The sequence below is a fragment of the Mytilus trossulus genome, unplaced genomic scaffold (assembly GCF_036588685.1).
Source record: "Mytilus trossulus isolate FHL-02 unplaced genomic scaffold, PNRI_Mtr1.1.1.hap1 h1tg000406l__unscaffolded, whole genome shotgun sequence".
In the NCBI taxonomy this organism is placed as follows: domain Eukaryota; kingdom Metazoa; phylum Mollusca; class Bivalvia; order Mytilida; family Mytilidae; genus Mytilus; species Mytilus trossulus.
The window spans coordinates 205,493-227,501 of record NW_026963350.1 but is presented as its reverse complement, the minus strand read 5'-3'; the positions used below and the strand labels follow the sequence as shown (position 1 = coordinate 227,501).

Sequence of the window (22,009 nt, the reverse complement as noted above, 5' to 3'; positions counted from 1 at the left end):
GAGTCTAATACGGTTTATTAAACAGGATTTTATCATTGAATCAACATCCTACAAGAATACAACATACAAATAAGTAATTATGTGCAGGGAAGAACATTTAAACAAAACTGTAAGAGACATACAGTGGTGTATTTTTAAAGAGACCGAAAGAACCTGTAATAACTTGCCATTAGTGTATATTTTCCAAACCAGAATCTCGTTCATAATAATATACAATTTAAATTAAAATTATTGCATGAACATTACAGATAAAGTCTCAAAAGAGAAAAATTAGTTTTAAATGAAACATTTAAGTACAAAACATTGAAATAGTCCTTTCCATGTTGTGGGACATGTAGAAAGTTTATGCTTTCATCATTCATGTAGCTCCATATAGAGGAATGGGTCCCTATCCCCCTCCCCTAAAAAAAACCGCATTCGTATCCGACAGCAATCATTCGATAAAAAACACCCAAACAAAATCAAAAGGGAAACATACCATCGATACATGTAGCATGCTCTGCATTGTGAATGAAAAATAAATCAACAAAGATTTATTTTTATGTTTTTTTGACATGAGACAAGCAATGAGAAGGTTCCTACCTTGGTACAGGCATTTTAATAAATTATTTTTAGAATATAAAGTTGATAAATGGATTAGAAAAAAATCTTCCGTTCTGTCTTTTGCAAGTAAGACCCTTTTCCCTGAGTAATTTGGTTCAAAGTTCATCAACAAATTCAACTAAAATCCAGGATGCCAGTCATCGATGTACATGACTGTGCTTGTCTTTTTTCTTTATTGTCGTGCCTGTGACATGCGAAAGATACAGATTAAAATCCTACGGCGTTAGCTATTTGTATTGAGCTTGATATTTTATATGGTAATTGACCTTAACTGGAGGCTTCATACCTTGTGGCTTATACATGTATAACGAAAGTCTGTATTATGTCTGTTGGCCTTGACCTCATTTTCATTGTCAAGCAACTGCTTGAAAACAAATTTCTATTTTTATTATGTTAATTTCTCACTTACCTATTAGTGAACTACCGAATTGGACTATTTACCGGGTTTGTAATAACATAAGCAACAGGATGGGTGCTACATTTATATGTGGAACAGGATCAGCATACCCTTCAGAAGCACCCTACCCTTCAGGAGCACCAGAGATCAAACCCATGGTGGGATTCGTGTTGCTTAGTCATTAGTTTTCTATGTGTCTTGTTAACTATTATTTGTCTAATTTGCACAGGTCATTAGTCAATGTTAAAATTAGTTTTTTTGTCTATTTCTTTTAGCAATACTAGTTGATAAAACTAGATATAGTGTATGAAATGATTTTATGATTTAAATGTCTTGTCTAGCAGGAGTCATCTGACGAGTCACCTTGACTTTATTTTTTCATGGTTCATTGGTCAATATGTAATTTTCATTGTTTTGGCTGTTTCTTGTATTAGATAAGCAATAGAAAAAATATATTACGTGTGTATAATGATTGTCAGCTATACATGTCTTTCTGACTTAAATTGGTTTATCTCACATTGACTTCATTTTCATGGATCTTTGACAATGTGTGATGTATGTGACACCTGTACTAAAACTCTTTCCTTGGTCTATCAGCATAAAATAATTCGTGAATATAAAATCAGGCGAAACGTTTTAGCTTGAGCATTCTCGTTGCATCTTATAAGTTGTATTTGTCGGAGACATTATTGGTTAGAGCTTACAGGACTGACTTTAATTGTTGAGGACCAAGAAATTTGAACAACAAGAAAGAAATAAAGAAAGGTTGTATAAAACATGCTCACGACCAAAAAAAAAATAATCATATTTACTTTCTATAATATTATCTACAATATGTTTAGTTACTGTTAAATTCTTGTGAAGACTCGATTCGTGTCTATTTCCAATTAAAAAAAATCATGTGATAGATCGATTCACTTTGGGTTCATAGGTAGAAAATTTGTCTGTAGTTAAGATCTTTTACACTAACCGTGATTTTGAAAGTGCTTTAGGTCAAGGACAAAAATATATTTTTTTTGGCAATTGAACACTCTTTTACTTGTAACGTAAAAGGTGAAGAAAACCGAATAAGACTCTAATTAGTAATGGACTGAAATATCTTTTGTAGAAGTGTTACTGTTTTGTGGAGATTTAACTAACATGTGTTTTCATATTTAGAATTATGTATTTTAATTGGATTCTGCCTTACTCCCCTAAAATTTAGTCCAGCTTTTCATTCAAAATCTACTGCTGTCAAAATTCTTATGCTATATTAAAACCACACAAAGAACAATACGAAGCAAAGTTCTCTTTTCTTGCCGTTGAATAGAAAATATCAGTGTTGGTAAAAATAAGGAATGTTGTTATAATTTTCAATGATACAACTATAATAATTCACCAAAGTTTTAGGTAGATATACGCAATTGTAGTCGACTGTACGACCTTCATAGAGTGAGTAAAAGTCGCTATAAAAGGTTAAAACATGTGAAATATGAATATGAAACTATTCATATCAGAATATTAACTGCCTAATGTACATGTATAACAAAACAATTTACAAACAATGAATATATATGACCGAAATGAACCAACCACAACCACTAGACTACAGGTTCCTGACTTGATCCAAGGTTAATGTTATAAAAATATCTTGAAACGTGTGCTTATGCTTTTAAATTACTTTGAAATTATTACTGATAACAAACTGTCATGGTATCAAAAGAATCTTTTCTATCTATAGGAGAAACGTGAACTATATTAAAGACGTCATTGCATTTCAAGTGCTACAAGAAAGTATGAAAGAGCAACATTTTTAATATAGACGACTGCATATATATAATCTACATATTTAGTCCTATTAATAAAACAAGGAGATGTGGTATGCCTCCAAACTAACAACAAAAGAACAAGGATGCTATATGAATAACCATAATGTTCAACGTCAGATGTCGACAAAATCGATTTAACCCGCCATATTTATATGCACCTCTGTCCCAAGTCGGACAAAGTCATGTTATAGATATGTCTTTGTGTAGTTATACATTTAGTTTTATGAACGATATTCTGACATTGTGCTTTACATCTAGATGACATCTATTTTTTTTCTCTGAGCTATTCAGAACATCTTGTATGGTGCTGACTGCTTAAAATTGAAAAACTATTGGTGTCTCCTGTCTGATAGTTTTGTATTTGTTGCTAATGTGATTGAATTTGACTGTTTTTATGACAGCTCCTTTTTCGCCTTTCACATAAATCAACAATGAAAACATCATTGCTCATAGAAAGCTGTAAAAGTCATCTTGATAACTAGCGAAACTAATCGTCAGGAAAAAAAAACGCACTGGTTTACGCCAAAAACATTGAATAACACCAATTATGACATACAACAAATAACGACAATCAAAAATGAGAAGTCGTGGCTTGAAACAGGCACATAAAGAATGTGGTCATAAAGTTCATCAAAAGAATCCTCTTTAATGTATTAATGTGTTGAAATGAAAGAATACATATAGCCATGGAGTTTTAAAATAAAATTCTTGTTTTTATCCCAAAACAACTTATGATATTTGTTGATGATTAATTTTTATTGATTGTTGATTGCTTTATGTCCAGTGGCAAATATTTCACGATGGTTCTGGACGAGAACAAGTTAACAATAAATACAACAGGTACTAGTAGGTCGTGTAATAATAGAGGCCCATCCCGATGATGATCAGGGGGAATTTCGACTTCCACTGGAAAATAAAGGTATATAAGTAAGGGACAGAATTTTTGCCATGCAACAAAAAGAGTTGTTGCAAGGGTATTAACGTGAAGAGATCTTGTCACTCTCTTTACTCATGGCGTTGGATTAATCCTCGATATATGCATTCTGACAGGACGAAGCTGCAAACTTGATACATCTTTCACAGCCAGACGGACGCTCCACTTTAACAAGCTTTTTACTGCAGGTCTGAACAGGACCAAGTGAGCATATTTCTATTCCCAACTCACCCTCGGGGCTTATGATATTTGTGATAGCATAACAGAGTTTTTTTAATTAGGTCTTGAATTTGACTACAACTTTCTGTACTTGAAAATGATTGAATTTTCAGTACTGTAAAATGACTTAAATTTTCAGTACTGAAAAATGACTAAAATTTTCAGTACTGAAAAATGACTGAAATTTTCAGTACTGAAAAATGACTAAAATTTTCAGTACTGAAAAATGACTGAAATTTTCGGCACTGAAAAATGACTGAAATTTTCAGTACTGAAAAATGACTGAAATTTTCAGTACTGAAAAATGACTGAAATTTTCAGTACTGAAAAATGACTGAAATTTTCAGTACTGAAAAATGACTGAAATTTTCAGTACTGAAAAATGACTGAAATTTTCAGTACTGAAAAATGACTGAAATTTTCAGTACTGAAAAATGGCTGAAATTTTCAGTACTGAAAAATGGCTGAAATTTTCAGTACTGAAAAATGACTGTAATTTTCAGTACTGTAATCAACTTTTTCCCAACATTACTGAAAATGATATAAAAATTAATGTACTGAATAGTGATGTTTCCTAAAAGTACTGTTTATATAGCGGCATTTAATGTACTGATTAGTAATGTTTCCTAAAAGTACTGTTTTTATAGCGGCAATTTAATGTACTGATTAGTAATGTTTCCTAAAAGTACTGTTTTGATAGCGGCATTTAATGTACATGTAAACGCTAGTCAAATTGTTAGTAGTGTAGACGTATTTTGCAATCTGGAACATCTTAGAAATGTCTGTTAGAAATAGTCCATTCTGATCTAGTAAATAATTATACTTTTATCTTCAATGTATAATAATCCTTGAATTAATTTGCCTAATTATATAATATTCGTATGTCTTTACTCTATGACTTTTAAAGGACGTAATGTATGTTTCAGCCCGTATAAACATTTGTTAACATATTTAAGATAACGTTTTCTTTACCTATTTTAAATTTTTTTTCTACTAGAGACAAAGGCTGTATCATTACTATAATATTTTTAATTGATTATCAAATAGCAGGCAAAATATATCAGATATCATAGGGACGCATAAAATCATCAGTCTGAAATAATATAACAATGCACTGTCAAAAAAGAAAAAAAGACACAAGAGACAAACAGCAGCACACAAAACACAGCATATAAATAAAATACTGAGCAACATGAATCCCACTAACAATTAACTGTAGCACACATCTTATTGTATTACGCATACATTTCTTCTTTTTTAAGATTATTTTAGCTGCCAATTAGGTATGAGATCAAACCAGGATTGAATCAAAACAGAGATAGCATCAGTCACGCCACAACTACATCCTCTAAGGTAATCAGCAATTGTGTATACTTTTCGATTATTTCTATTCAGTCTCCCATAAAATAAATTAACGAAATACAATAAAAAAAAAGTTTGGATTGTTAATGGAAAGAACATCACTAATATATCAACTTCACAAATAATACACGCTAGTTTTGACGTATCGATTATTGGTACTGACGTTGTCTATACAAACAGGTTATGATATCCTTTGATTTGTCTTTATAAATATTCCTTTTAATGTTTAGTCTGTTCTTTTGTTGGTATCAATTTTGCATGGCTCTGTACTTTCCATAATAATTTTTGTATTTTTGTCGTACCTTTTTGCTAAAATGTTTTTTCCTGCATATTGTGTTTCTTGATTATATATAGTCTTGTGTTATAGTTCTATGTTAGTCACTGTATTGTCTATTTTATGACGTTCTTGTTTGTGTTCATGTTTGTGTTTCTTTATTGCATGTGAAGTAGCTTTGTACTTGTGTATTGCATCATTGTATCATGTTAAAGGTTGTTTCATTTGTCTGTTGGCCTTTATAAAAATTAAAATAATGACAAAACGTTGAATGATGTTCCTTGGAAAATGCTTGAGAGTTAATCAAAATATTGAGCCACAATGGTCTCTGGTAAACAAAAATGCAAACATCATGTAAAGACATCTACTCTCGATAGTCCTGCTGAACAAATAACACCATGACTCGAGGGTCAAAGTTGAAGGTTACACATTCGTGTAATAGTGAAAGTTATTATGAACAGCACGTCTGTCTCGATGATTCCTGATTCATGTGAGTACAAACATTCAGTATTTAGGATCCCTGGTGGAGCTCTTTTCAAAAATCAAATATCGCGATTATTCCAAAACAAATTGTGTATCGAATATCCCTGACAAAGGTGGTTCCAATGAAATTGTCTTGATGTGTGATGAAAAACACTTAAATCAAAAGAAAAGACGTAAACACCAAACAAATTTGTTCCAGCATGACATTTGTTCCGTCGGAACAAATTTCATATGAAATATGTTCCATCGGAACTTATATCACAGAAAATTTGTTCCAGCACTATAAAATTTGTTTCGGAACTATTCTTTTAATTAAATGTAAAAAAAAGTTCCATGAGTTTTGTTCCAATATTAAAACTTGAAAAAAAAGTTAAATAAGTTCCTGTGATATTAGTTTTGAACAAAATCATTTTCACGAATCAATGAAAATGTTCTGCTCGCACCTATTTCACAGAAAATAAGTACCTTTAACCTTTTGCACAGCGAAATATTTTCTTGTTACACTAAAAAAAAAATATAATGAGAGCTAGATGCTATTCTATGATTGCATGGGGTACATTCACAATTACGGCATGACTGTAGGATGAAGATAAAAAAAAAAAGCGATGATAATGTATCATTATTTGTATGTAAAATATATGTTTTATCATTTATGTAGTATTCAACCTCTTTGTTTCCTGCTGATCTGTCATGGGTGTTTTAATCATACATGTGCCTAGCTATAGTCATTGCACAGTTTTAAAAGAGTATGTCGTTAGTTTCTTTGTGCCTTTAAATCAATTAATCATTGACATTGTCTTTTTCAAATTAGTACAAATGTTCAACTTTAACTATATTAATTTTTTTTCGAAATTACTTGTATTACTATTTTTTATTCTTTCCTGGTTCATAAGTGTCATTTTTAGTCTTAATAATTGAGAACGTTATTAGACTTTTGATTTACTCAAAAGGATCCAAATTGAATGTTTACACTTATAATTTATAACGTTATCAATATAATACATGTTTTATAACTTTAAACTCACTGATGACAAGTGCTCAGTATATAAGATAACTTATTTAACCAATGGAACATATTTCATCATGATCATACAAGAGGAATTTATTTCACCAGGTGAGGAACAAATCTCACAAATCCAGAACTTATTTTACCAGGTAAGGAACACATCATACTAACATGGAACTTATTTCACTAGGTAAGGAACAAATTTCAATAACCCAGAATTTATTTCACCAGAGATGGAACAAATGATATGGAAATTGTCTATGAAAAAAATTCTCATAGAACATATTTCATTTGAAATTAGTTCCTCTAGGAAATTTTTTCACAAATTTTGGCTCACACTATATCGCCTACTGGTGATCCTATATTAGGAGTTGAGTGATCTACAAGGTATTATAAATAGCCATACAGGTCCTCGAAAAGCAGATATATTACATAACGTGGCAGAAACCACTTTTTTTTATATTTTCATGAATTTATGAATTGATTTTCAGAAACAATCATTCAAGCTTTTATACAAATAAAATACATGATTTCAAGTAACTTAGATATGTGCTTGTTTATGTGAATGAATAAAAAAAAAAACTTTAATTGTCTGCTTATTTAAAAGCTATAAATGCATTGCAAATAAGGCAAACAATGTGATGCCCTGATACAAATCTTATTCTCATCTTCAAAATCCTCCAATTGAAGATTTTTAGAGACAATTCAAGAGATAAATGAAATATAGTGAATTAGTACCTTGCGAGAACCTACCCTTACCATCACAATCTGAAGATATTTGTGTTTACAGTTTACTATTTTCCCCGCTTGCATTGGATGCCGTCAAATGAGGATACCACTTTATTTTTTAAATCTGATTGGATCCATATGTGACGGAAATCCGAAACCTGTGTATGCAACATTTACATTCATTTATTATTTCAGTTCATATGATACAAACGCATACGTCAATGCATAACTATTACAAACTATCTGCGTTGGAAACATGTTCTGGTACATTAAATTGGTACCTGCCCCCTAATGATACTGTTTAAAACATTTTCTCAGTTTGTGGAAAACCAGGGTTTTGGGTTGAATGAAAACTGTTGTAACTGTATGCTGATTGATATTTAAGTCTTAGATACATGATGTTTTTATAACTAATGTGGTTTTGAAACTAACTATCAGTAATTACAAAAACAATCAAACCTGTAGAAATCAGATAAGTTACGTCTATTCTAACTGAGTTGCATAGTTTGTTCTTTTGTTATGCAATACTCCACTGTCAAATGCTAGGACGAAAGTTTTGCATTCACACAAATTTAACCCTTCCACATTAATATTCTGTATGTATTTTTACAAGACTACAGCCTGTTGTTATCAATGTCTGTCATATGTGTGTTTCGTAAATGATTATAATTAGTTTTCGCAATTGAATACTTTCATATTTTTCATGTCAGGATGTTTTATAGCCGAAAATACGGTCTGGGGTTTTCTCGTTTTTAAAATCCACACATTCGCCAATAAATGCTCACTTACACTTTTTTGCACTTTGTTGTCTCATTAGCATTCATACCACATCACCTATTTATTTTATTTTGGTACTGAAAATGAATAAATAATTGTGTTCATGACATGTTTAGATATATGTTCGAATAAGATGGTGTGTGTGTAAAAACTGAAACGAATATAAAAAAAAAAAGTGCGAAATAAATAAGCCAGTCTTGCACATGTTGCAACGGCCGAAAGTAAACATTATAAATGTTTCAACCTGTCTTAAGTCAGGAATCTGATGTACATTAGTTGTCGTTTGTTTATGAAATATATACGTGTTTCTCGTTTCTCGTTTTGTTTATATAGATTAGACCGTTGGTTTTCCCGTTTGAATGGTTTTACACTAGTAATTTTGGGGCCCTTTATAGCTTGTTGTTCGGTGTGAGCCAAGGCTCCGTGTTGAAGGCCGTACTTTAACCTATAATGGTTTACTTTTTAAATTGTTATTTGGATGGAGAGTTGTCTCATTGGCACTCACACCACATCTTCCTATATCTATTATGTCTGCATATTAAACCTCTGTTCTCGACAATCAAATATAACATTATGCCATTTGCTTACTACATGTTTACAATATTTTACTGGTACGCTGGGATGGATTGTTAATGGAAAGAACACAATCAATATATTTGAATGTGAAATTAAATGATCTGGCTTAATTGATGGTCTAATTTATTACAAGTGTATGGAAGTACTCTGACTCATAGGACAATAAGACGATGTAGGCAAGGAGAGGTACATAGTTCGTCCCCATAGGAACGCCGGTAATTTGTTGAAAAAGTCTGTCTCCAAACTCAACAAATATGTTGTCAATGAAACTTGCATACTGCTAACTTGGTCCTCTGTGAAGACTGTTTCATCTTTCTGCTCAATATTCAGATAGTATGCCGTCTAATATCTTTTAGTAATACAAATGTTAAATGTATACTACCATATATTGGAAAGCATTGTGTTTTATTCTTTTTGGGCGATTTTTTTTTAACTCTACATGGGTCAAACGTGAAGTCGAATTTTCCTGAAATGAGTAAATGCAATCAGGTCTTTGTTAAAAAAAAAACGTCCAATACTTTCATCGTGTAATTGTTTCGATCTTACAGTAAAAACAGGTTTAATAAGACGGAAAAGAGCTATATATCAAATTATAATGACAAGTCTAATATTAACAGGCACTGAAGAATTAAACGTTATAGACTAATGTTATGTAATGTAACCATAGATGATGATACACTGAAATGCAGTCAAGTTAAGCGATTGATAGTTCATTGAAACATTGTGACGTATTATACAAACAACTTCACAATGTCTCATTTCATTGGCCGATACAACAAAAAACGTAGTGTGCACGAGAATTGACACAAGTGACTTACAATGGAATCTACTATGTTACATGTACTACAAACGTACGAACAAGGATTTGTTAACAATGTAGTTTACAAATCTTTGGTCAACAGAATAGCAACAAATTATCCTGTACCACATTATGAGAAATATAAGGAAACAATTAAAAAAAAAATACATGTGCCGCTTTTATACGGATGATTATTAAGGAACCACTTTTAATTTCTTTCAATGTCGTAGTTACTTATGAGAAGGATCTGATAATTCTGATCCATTAAAATTATTACAATAATTTATGATGGGCTGCACATTCCTCTATAAGTGTTTTCATGCTATAAATATCGAACACACAGAACGTTACACAGTAGCTAAGCGTTTAGTCATTCAGAAATCATAAACGGAGCAAATTGTCCCCAAAATATAGAAGAAAAAAAAACAACATTCGTATCATTTATGCACGTGAATGAAGACGTAGTATGCAATGTACTATCATGATCACCACGAAATTCAAATGAATTTATTGAAGGCATGTTGGTTTAAAACGGATTGAAATGTTAGATCGACGAATATTTTTTTCCTTTTGCTTGTGTGGAACTAAACAAATCAATATCGTAGTTTATAAGGAACAATATAAATGTACTGATTCCGATTTTAATTGGATGAAAACTAATCTTTTAATTTCATACCGTAAGAATAGCGATTTGCATAACATTGTTGAACTATCCGCCGAAGTTACGTATAGTATGCATGCGTATTCAAAATGTAATACAAAACCATACAGGTCTAAGATAAACTGATAAACGAAATATTAAGAAATGATTAATAACGATGACTGATTAAGAAGGGGCTCACCTTTTTATCAATACATTTGAATGAATAAACACGCTTTTAAAAATTGATTGTTTTCTTTGTAACTATTTAAATATTTCCGTTATATAATTTCCGTTCGTTTTTCAAACACGAATAGCAAAACAGTTAATTACAAAATTTATGAAGTATATCGCTGGAGTTTGTAAAGTACATTTCCTTCCAACTATGTATTGGCTTCCGAAGCTACACAAAACCCCTTACAAATATAGATTTATTTCGTCTTGAAGCCATTGTTCAACTACTAAATTGTCTATTATTCTTACCAGCACACTTGGTACAATTAAAAACCTTATAATAAATTGTTCAAATAAGGCCTTCGAAAATAGTGGAATAAATTACTTTTGGAGTGTCAAGAACTCGTTGGAAGTACTTGATAAATTGCATGCTTATATTGGTGGTTTTGAATCTGTTCAAAGTTTTAATTTTCTACCCTGTATACCACATTGCCTCACATTCTCATTAAGAAGAAATTCACACACCTAATTAAATGGGCATTCAAAAAATCAGAATGTGAATATATATGTTCAAACTCTTTTAGGTCATTTTTAGTAGCAATAAGCAAATAAACTATGTTAATTGGACATGCTTTGATACTATATATGCCCTTGAATTTTTACTAGATAACATTTTTGTTCGCTTTGGAACTGTGCACCACTTATTGCGGACCTCTTTTTGTATTGTTACGAGTTACAATTTATGACAAAAATAAGCAAAGACCCATCAAAACAACATCTGATAAACAAATTTAATAATACTTTTAGATATTTGGATGATATTTTGGCTCTCAATAATGACGACTTCAGTATGTATATTAATGAAATTTATCCTGGTGAACTTATTTAAAATAAAGCTAATACTAACAATGACCACTGCCCTTTCCTCGATCTTGATATCTATATCAATAACGGAAAGCTGAATACTAAAATTTATGATAAAAGGGATGATTTTTCATTTCCTATCATTAATTATCCGTTTTTAGATGGTGACGTTCCCGTGTCACCATCTTATGGTGTTTATGTATCTCAACTTGTACGATTCGCTCGTGTATGTAACAATGTTTTAGATTTTAACGAGAGAAATTTATGTATTACTGAAAAATTATTACACCAGGGTTTTCGATATCACAAACTAGTCAAAACATTTACTAAATTTTATCATCGGTATAAAGACATCATTCGTAAATATAGCTCAACATGCAGACTTTTTATACGTTCAGGTATTTCACATCCAATTTTTTTATGGAAATATTCTTTATAAAGCACAAAGGTGTCAGTATTCACCTCATAAACTTACAAAACCTTTGAACAGACTTATTAAGAAGGGATATAATTACGATACTGTTGTCAAGTCATTAAAGATTGCATATTTTAGCGTTAATATTGAGTCACTGATAAGGTCTTTGCGTCGGAACTAAACACATTTATCTAAAAACAGTTGTTGGCATGACACGGGTTATGTTCTTCTCATATATGTTATGATGGTATGATACTAAACCCCTTACGGGAAGGATTGTGCCTGATGTTCATATGATGAAATCATAATCTTTCAGTCAGTTTAATTGAAGTCTGGAGCTGGCATGTCAGTTAACTGCTACATTTGTAGTAGTCTGTTGTTATTTATGTATTATTGTCATTTTGTTTATTTTCTTTGGTAACATCTTCTGACATCAGATTCGGACTTCTCTTGAACTGAATTTTAATGTGCGTATTGTTATGCTTTTACTTTTCTACACTGGTTAGAGGTATAGGGGGAGGGTTGAGATCTCACAAACATGTTTAACCCCGCCGCATTTTTGCGCCTGTCCCAAGTCAGGAGCGTCTGGCCTTTGTTAGTCTTGTATTATTTAAATTTTTAGTTTCTTGTGTACAATTTGGAAATTAGTATGGCGTTCATTATCACTGAACTAGTATATATTTGTTTAGGGGCCAGCTAAAGGACGCCTCCGGGTGCGGGAATTTCTCGCTACATTGAAGACCTGTTGGTGACCTTCTGCTGTTGTGTTTTGTTTTTTTTTAGTTTTTTTTTTTATTTTGGTCGGGTTGTTGTCTCTTTGACACATTCCCCATTTCCATTCTCAATTTTATTTCCTTCCACTTTTCCTTGGTTTGCCATCTCCATTTTTCTCTAAACAAATTATGGTTGGTTACATGTAATTAATTTACTTAGAATCTTTACAAAACCAATTTAAATGAAAAAAATCACTCTATCCTTAGTCGATTACCTAAAACATTCGAAATAAATTAAAAGGCAGGATGAGCAATTTGTCAAAGAAGACAGAATGACGATTTATGTAAGTAGATATCCGGACAAACTAATAAAAAAGGCAGGACCGAATAGACTGAAAAATAAAAAGACAGAACAGAGTCTACAACTAAAAAAAAAAACAAAAACAAAGCATCCAAGTAACCCCCCCCCCCCCCCCCCTCCCCCCCATCAAAATAAAATGGTAGATCTCTTAATTCAGGACCAACTGATTGGAGACAGTTTAATTACATTTTTCAACGTAAAAACTGTTTTAAGATTATGAAATCAATGAATTTTTACATCCACTTGCATTAAAGCTAGGATTACTATGGGATAATCAAGAACACAATCATGCACGTGAATACGTGTCGGTAAGTGTATAGAAAGGTATATACTATGAAAATAAGAGCGAGGGGCTTGCCCCAAGCTCTTACTTTCATAGCAACCTTTCTATACACTATCCAATTTAGCAAATATTTACAACTTGAGTAATCCGGTAATAAGTCTATTGGTATGTTTTGGCTGACGAGGTTTAGCTCATTTACGTAGCTCTGTAAATCTACTCACTGTTATAATTGTAAGAAATTGACTCTAGAATGAAAAGATTGTAGTTGGTATGGTGTAAGTATGGCAGATCCAAAAAGAGGTATGATGTTACATGGCTTATATGGTCAAAGAAGGTCAACTCGATAGTTAATTAGATGGCGTCTTAGCTAAATTTAACATGAAACGAAGCAACATCTTATTGAGACCATGCCTTAAAAATTGTTTATTTAATAGTAGTACATGTGCTCCTCCTTCCTTTTTATGTTTTGCAAGTGGAGATGGTAAGATTTGTCATTCATAAAATTCATTTGATGATGTGACGACCAAAGAAAAGAGAACGATATTGTCATTCAAGTACTAGGTTTAGCTAGCTATAACACCAAGTTATATCTACCATTTTCTACACAATGAAATGAGTATACCACGTCAGGAACTAGTAACAGTAATTCGCATTCCTTTTATTTTGACATTTTATAACGGACTTTCCGGCTTGAATTTCGTTTGTTGTTCGGTATTTTTAATATTTTACAGATCTGAAGTCTCATTTGTGAATCTGATTTAAAAAGAGTTAGAAAAACGAAATCAATTGCAAATTTAAAGACCATTTCCAAAAACCTGTGCAAGATACGGCGATTGTAATCTTCACTGTATACATAATAAGTGTTATTTACTTAAACATGTTAAAGGGGCACTAGTTACGAGATATATAAAAAATCAAAAGTATGATTTTTTTTGTTCAGTCATTAAAAAAAGTGAAAAAGTGAAATAATAATTTGCTTTTATCAGCTAAAATGTTTCAATTTGGTCAAAGTAAGCTTATAAACATTGATAATGAATTATTCACTTGCAAGTGAATAATTCGACCTCATTATATCCATATTCATGTGAATTCCAATTTAACCCCGTAGAAAGTGATAGAATAACGCATGTATTGTCCGTGTAGGGGTATTTAAAGGAACAGCATGTCAACATTGAAAGTGAAACAAAGGTAAATAATTAAATTAACTGATTCAATCCACACAAAATTATTCTTATAAAAACGACGATAAACATTAATTTTTTATCTATAATACAAAATTTAACAGACCAATACAAATCCAATTGCACGAGTTGCCTAATCTATTTATATCTGTGTTCATGTTTACATCGCTGATATGGTCATAGAAGGTCAACTCGATAGTTAATTAGATGGCGTCTTAGCTAAATTCCACATGAAACGAAGCTACATCTTATTGAGACCATGTCCTGAAAATTGTTTATTTGATAGTTTTGAAAAATGTTTTACATTGTTTGAAATAAAATATGAGAATTTGGGTCAAATCGTTGAACATGAATTTTGCAGCTACAAATGTAGTGCCCCCTTTAATGTATTTGGTTAAAATATGCATATTTCCGGCTTACAATTTGTGCAACCCATGAACAGTGATCGACCCCCCTCCTATGTTCTCATTTTTTCAAATTCTGTTTTGGAAAGCTACTCATTATGTTGAAATATTACCTAAGGTTTAATGTTTGCTTGGATGAACTTCAAATCGACTTATTTTTGCAACTGGGTGAGGTGAGGGGGAAACTTTCTGTTATTATTCAAATATTGTAATTATTATTCACTTTTCAGGTGTTCAGTACAAATAATTTTTAGTTATTAAGTGCCTGCGTCAACGTGACCCTGGAATTTGTTTATTCCAATGTCATGAGAACTATTTTTGCTGTCTAAATCGCCATAATTTCCCCTGGGTCACGTAGGCGCACGCTATGAAATTTGAAGAAACAATGGCTAAAAATAAGAATGTTTACTTCTTTTGGCATTTTTGATGCCCTTTTATCCCTTACCTCACTTATTTTCTGAAATTAATGATTTTCAAGTTCGTTCTAACAAACTGAAAACCTAATGGAATATTTTAGATTATTAGACAGTTGTTTTTCCCGTTTCAAAAGTTTTACACTTGTAATGTTGAGGTCCTTCATAGCTTGTTTTTCAGTGTGATACAAGGCTCCGTGTTGAAGGCCGTACCTTGACCTATAATTGTTTACTTTTATAAATTGTTATTTGGATGGAGAGTTCTCTCATTGGCACTCAAACCATGTCTTCCTATACCTATATAATTGAAATAGACTCATACCAGTCACGACTTAATCTCAAAGTCGAGACTGGTCAACACTAATCAAGTCTGGTCGAGACTTAGTCGATCCCAATTTCAGACTATAACAATATCATTAACTACACAATCAGACTCAATTAGGAAAAGTCGAGTACACTTCAGTACAGTTAAATTGAATGAAAGCATACTCGATTTGTTTTACACTGTCTAATGAACCAAGCATCACATCGATTTCAACATGCAATATATCGAACAAAGAAAGAAGATATCAGATTAATTGTATGAATATATAGGCAATAAATCGAAAAAAGAATGAAGATATATAAGATCAATTTAATGAAAATAGATTGATATTCATTACGTGGATGAACACAAATTTATTTATCAATGCACACATATGCTTAAATACAACGTCTAAAGAAGCACAAACACAAACACAACGAGTATTCTTTACAAAACCAAAACAGTTAACACACAAACAAAATCGTGCGGTTTCAGATTTATTCAACGATACTTATTTAAGACAACAATACAGAAACAAGATAAAATTAATTTGTTCTGACCGACAATTCTTATTTCGGCACAATCATTGGTCTTCATCAATGTCAGTCCCTAATCAAAATTAACTCTACGTGTGTTCGAAGAGATCAAACATTTTAAAACCTGCTTTATTTGTTTTTATTAATTACAACTTGCTTCATACTACGCTTACACAAAAAAAAAATTTGAATCCTGATCTTTTTACTTATAATTCACATGTTTTTCTTGGATCCACGTCTGTTCCTTAAATCAAGATCCAATGTGGGGCTTTTTTCTCCGATTTATGTCCAATGATTCAATGCTCTAACTGACGTTCAGTATGACGTCTATTTGATCGGAGTCTCCTCTCATTGATGTCAACTAAGTATCATTTATTTTAAGTTTGATCTTTTGGTTCGTTTTGTATTAACACAAATTAAAAGACGATATGTACATGCGAAATAATATGTTAATGAAAGCAGTTTATCTTCTCTATCTACGTCATCGTATTCCTTTCATATTCGTATAACTAAATGTTATCTGGATATACGATGAAACCCCCCCCCCCCCCAAAAGTGTGGATATTTAGTAATTTTTGTACATCATGATTGATTGTTTTTGCATAAATAGTATGAAAGGAATATAAACAAAAATATTCTAAATGTGCAATTATAGAAATAAAGAACTTTAAGCAAAACTCAAAACGGGAAGTCCTTAACAAATGGCAAAACTAAAAAGCTCAAACATATCAAATAAATGGATAATAACTGTCAAATTTCTGACATAGTACAGATGTTTTAGACATCAAGAGAGGAATATACAGTCTAACACAATAAGTAGAATAAAACCCTACGACCAAAGACAACTGTTATATGATAAGACTCTGCAAGATTTGAAACATAAAACACTTTTGAAGAAACAATTTTCAGATGAGGGTGTCAGGCTTCTAGTTAATTTTTGTATTTTTAATTAATTCGATATACATGTACTTTTCAATCTGTGTTACTGGTCATTTGTTTGTATTGACCTTCGACACGTTTTTATCACTACTTTCTATGCAATTTTGAAAGAATTTTTTATCATCAGGTGTAACTCCAGTGTTTTTTATTCGTTTTGCGAGGTCTTTGTATTTTTCAAATGCGTTTAAGGCATCGAGGAATTTATTATAATGGTCTTCTCCTCCACTCAAAAGTATTTCCATTAGTTTCCTGTTCTTTTCCTTATCTGATGTCAGAATTTGAATCTCGGCACTTTCATCATCTGTCAACACTTTAATAAACTTTAGGTGATCTACTATACATTCAAACGAACGAACTTCGTAGACTGAATCAGGCCACTGTGATAAAGCTACAAGAATACATTATTAATCTTTTATTATTTTAATTTTAGTTTCTTGTGTACAATTTGGAAATTAGTATGGCGTTCATTATCACTGAACTAGTATATATTTGTTAAGGGGCCAGCCGAAGGACGCCTTCGGGTGCGGGAATTTCTCGCTTCATTGAAGACCTATTGGTGACCTTCTGCTGTTGTGTTTTTCTATGGTCGGGTTGTTGTCTCTTTGGAACATTTCCCATTTCCATTCTCAGTTTTGTCTTATTCATTTATCACAATCATAATATCACATAAAAAACAGGTTTTACGTCAGCAGAAAAATCACTGTTTATATCATCGAATCGAATAACGGAAAGACAAAAAACATACTTAGCTAACCGATTTATTGAATTTTAAAAATAACAAGAAGGAACACTAAAATGACTGAACGTAAAATATTATTTTCATGTTGCTATTTATCCTTTTATGTATGTACTTTCAATTTGTATTTCTATTCTTAAAGTGTTCAGAATACACTGTCAAAAATGTCTGGACCAGACAGTATACAATATATAGGCAAGAGACTTGACCACTTACATGTATGTTAAATGTGGGTGTGTTTATTTGTCTTATGTATGCCTTTGTTGAATATGAGTACACACATTACTATTTTTTATTGTGAGATGTTATATTTTCTAGATTCGTTCAAGATTTAGAAGGAAATGAGTGACAGTTAGATATTGTTTTGTTCGCTAGATTATGCCGTCACCATTAAATGTTGATGCATTAAACTCGATAAGCAGTGCAATATATTTTATCAAAAATCAAGCATGTAAATTTTACAGAAATTTCTTCGGTAACGTGTATAACCAAAAAGGCTTTAAATAGATAGAGTGTAATATCATATTGATGATAAGTTTAATACATTTTGGGTGATAAAACTGTTTTGCAATAACATTACTATCAACATGATCAATAAAACTACATTGGACAGGAGGGCATACTTCACGGGGAAAAGTAATCGAGTACCCATCTGGAGCACCTTGCCTTCATCCTGGTTCTGTTGAGGCTTGTGTTATTTTGTTGTTTGTCTTTGATCATGTTTTAGTGTTTGACATGGCTTAGTCTATATTTTAAACAACTTACGAGTTTGAATGTCCGTTTGGGAACTTTCGTATCAATTTTAGGAAGGCAGATTGTGCATGTTTCAAGCAAGATAACTTGCTTTTTTTTTACGTGTGTCACTTTCTAAAAGAGGGACGAAAGATACCAGAGGGACAGTCAAACTCATAAATGGAAAATCAACTGACAACGGCATGGCTGATAATGACAAGCAATAGTACACACGACACAAAATAGAAAACTAAAGAATAAGAATAACTGGTGACTGCATGACATCTAGTTTTCATCTGACTTTATTTGTACACCTACCGTATGATGGTAAACATATGGTCAAAACAATCACCACTGCTACGGCAAAGTAAATACAGTTTAATTTGTTAGTTCTACCTGTAAACAGAAATTTATGTTTAAGTTAAACAGTACACGATATAAAAATAACAAAATATGATATGCTTTTCAATGAAACAACTCTCTACCATAAACCAAATGACGTAGAGGTTAACAATTATACATGTTATAGGCCAACATAGGTCTTTAATAATGAGCAAAACCAATACCACAGCGAAAGATGATGGAAATCATCGAATTGAAAAATTGTAAAATAATCAAACGAGAAAATTATCTGAACCATATAATAAACGAAACTTGAATATGATTTGCACATATTTATGTCTTGTAAAATATTTTTTTCCCTACCGACCAACTGAAAACTCTATAAACTAGTAACTAATTTGTAACAGACTTCTTCGTTTCCTAGCTCATTCATCTTGATGGTTTGGGCAAACTTGGGGATTATATCTCACTGTTGGTGGAAGGGTTATATAATGATAGTAGCACATTCATCCTCTTAGGACGGGTAAAGATTTCACTGACATATAGTTGAACTTTTCATTTTTGAATTAAATACTTGCATGAGAAATGTATAGTGTTTCCAGATAAAACTAAATTATTTAAGACACACGTATTTCTCTTCTATAAAATTAAAAGATTTCACCATGGATTCCTTTCTCAATTTTAATCAATACCCTTATAATTTTTTATATTATGATTTATGTGTACAATGTTCAGTTAACACAGTTAGATGACTTTGCTAAATCTAAGCTATACCTTACCCAAGCAAATAAAAAACATATTCAGCAAAACTTAAATAAAACAACAGTACACTGCTGATCGTACACTTATTTTTTTAAAAGTGTTCGCTGCACGATTATTCTTGTCTTCTGATGGAAATCATATGTGTGTTTCCTTCATTGAACGCACAGGATGAGTGGAGCATGTATAGCATTAGCTGCTTACACTGACAATCCCGGTTGTCGAGTTCATGAAATTGTTCCAGCTGTTGTTGGTTCATTGATTGTATTCTCTGTTTTTTTTTTCTTTTTACGCCATGGCGTTGTCAGCTTTTTTCAATTTATGTGTGTGAATGTCCCTTCGATATATGTTGCTCTCATTTAGCAGTAATCAGTTTTTAAGATTTAAATTAAGAGAAATATGATAGTTATTTCCTGTTTTTTCGTTTAATTTGAATTAATGTAGTATCTTTGTTTTATTTTTTTGGAGGCTAACATATGATACTTTCTTCACAAATGCAAATATACCTTCGTTATAATCATTTCTTACGTCTTTAAATCTATGTTCAAATAGCGAGGAGAAGTTTATATGTTATGACCTGTATAGGATATTAAAAAATATATCAACAAGACAATTACGAATTCAACAGGATACACAAATGAATGACCATTTAAAAAGAATAAATAGCTTCCAATCATACAGGCAATAATGAACAGAACGTTTTATTAAGACACAGATAGATGAGTCTTCCCATACAGACTTGTACTAGTGATAATCTGTTTAATCTGACAATAAAACCGTTGCATTCTTAAGAGCCAACACAGTAAAAAATTACGGGAAATCTGATGGTTTCCTAACTTAACAACCATTAATTCTAAGAGTCTAGTTTGATATTTTTACACTATATCTCGACACGTAATGAACTCGGAAGCCTTAATAGATAAATACTGGTAGTTAGTTAAGAGTGATACATATTACGCATGTCAGCAACAGTGAGGTATTAATGATAAGTATAAACATATTTCATGTATTGAGCTATTACATCAACATGTTTATAATATAATAATATATTCAGAGAAAAGTCCGACAACTAACTTTGTGTCACTAGTTTAAGGCTCCCGAAATGTCACAAACAGGCTTTTGATCCTTGTGTCTTAACCATTAAACTCTTTAAACATTTTATTTTGTATTTCGAATTAAGGTGAATCAGATCGAAGTGTATGCGACATATTTCCTTGTTTTGCCATCACAGTACGTACAGCAATACGTTATTTACCGTATGAATTAGCAGACACATTACATAATGGGTAACTTTTCATAGATCCGCACAACTGATCATAACGTTAATAGTGTGAAAAAAATATTTCAAGTTGTAAAAATAATATCACATTTTGAAATTTGCTAACAGAACTGAGCACTTCATGGCTTGCTTATAAAAACTACCTGCCAACAAAACGATTTCCAGATATTTCTATTTTCAAACTTTATGTTTATGCTCTAAACTATTTTAGCTAATTGTTAAGCATTGCTGTCATTTATGTGTGCAACAGTAGTATCTAACATGTATGAACTCGACACTCTTCCCAGAATTACAAATTTCATATTCTCATAAGACGCACGTTTCGACTACATACATGTTAGACTCATCAGTTACGCTCGATTCATAGAAAAGTAAAAATGCCAAACAAATAAAAAGTTGAACAGCATTGAGAACCAAAGGTTCCTAAAAATTACAGCTAAGTTAATCTATTTCTGAGGTAGAAAAGCCTATGTGTTGTTCGAGAGGTCATTGATCGATTGAGAAAAATAAATCCAGGTTGATTTCTTAAACTAAAGTCACCAACTATAAGAGGAAAACAACGGAAAAGAAAAACAAACGCAAAAATGCGAACTATTTGATTACACCTGCAAATTCTGACATGGTACAAGAAAAACTTGTGGATTGAACCTTGTATTATGTCTAGCCTAACCTCCAGCTTATAAGGTAATCATACAACGGGCAAGAGTAGTATACCGCTGTTCGAAATTCATATATCGATCGAGAAAAAAACACATCTGGGTTACAACTTAAACTGAGGAAACACATCAAATATAAGGGGAAAACTAGGAAACAACAAAAATACAATACTTACATGTAACACACATAGAAACGAACTATGATATAACAATGACCATGTTCCTGACTATGTATATGACATTTTCAGGAAAAAATGGTTGGTTAAACCTGGTTTTGTGGCTAGGGCTAGCCAAACCTCCCGCTAAAAATA

General features: G+C 31.8%; 1 protein-coding gene and 1 long non-coding RNA gene across 2 annotated transcripts in view; both read right to left on the bottom strand.

Moving 5' to 3' along the window:
• LOC134702170 (uncharacterized) overlaps positions 1–22,009 on the bottom strand; it is a 187,349-nt gene that overhangs the window by 109,392 nt on the left and 55,948 nt on the right. The window lies entirely within an intron of this gene.
• On the bottom strand, positions 17,181–20,382 carry LOC134702163 (uncharacterized). Its single transcript, XR_010104350.1, has 3 exons — positions 20,270–20,382; positions 18,981–19,058; positions 17,181–17,582 (listed from the first exon to the last, which is right to left on the bottom strand). It is a non-coding gene; the product is annotated as an uncharacterized LOC134702163 (long non-coding RNA).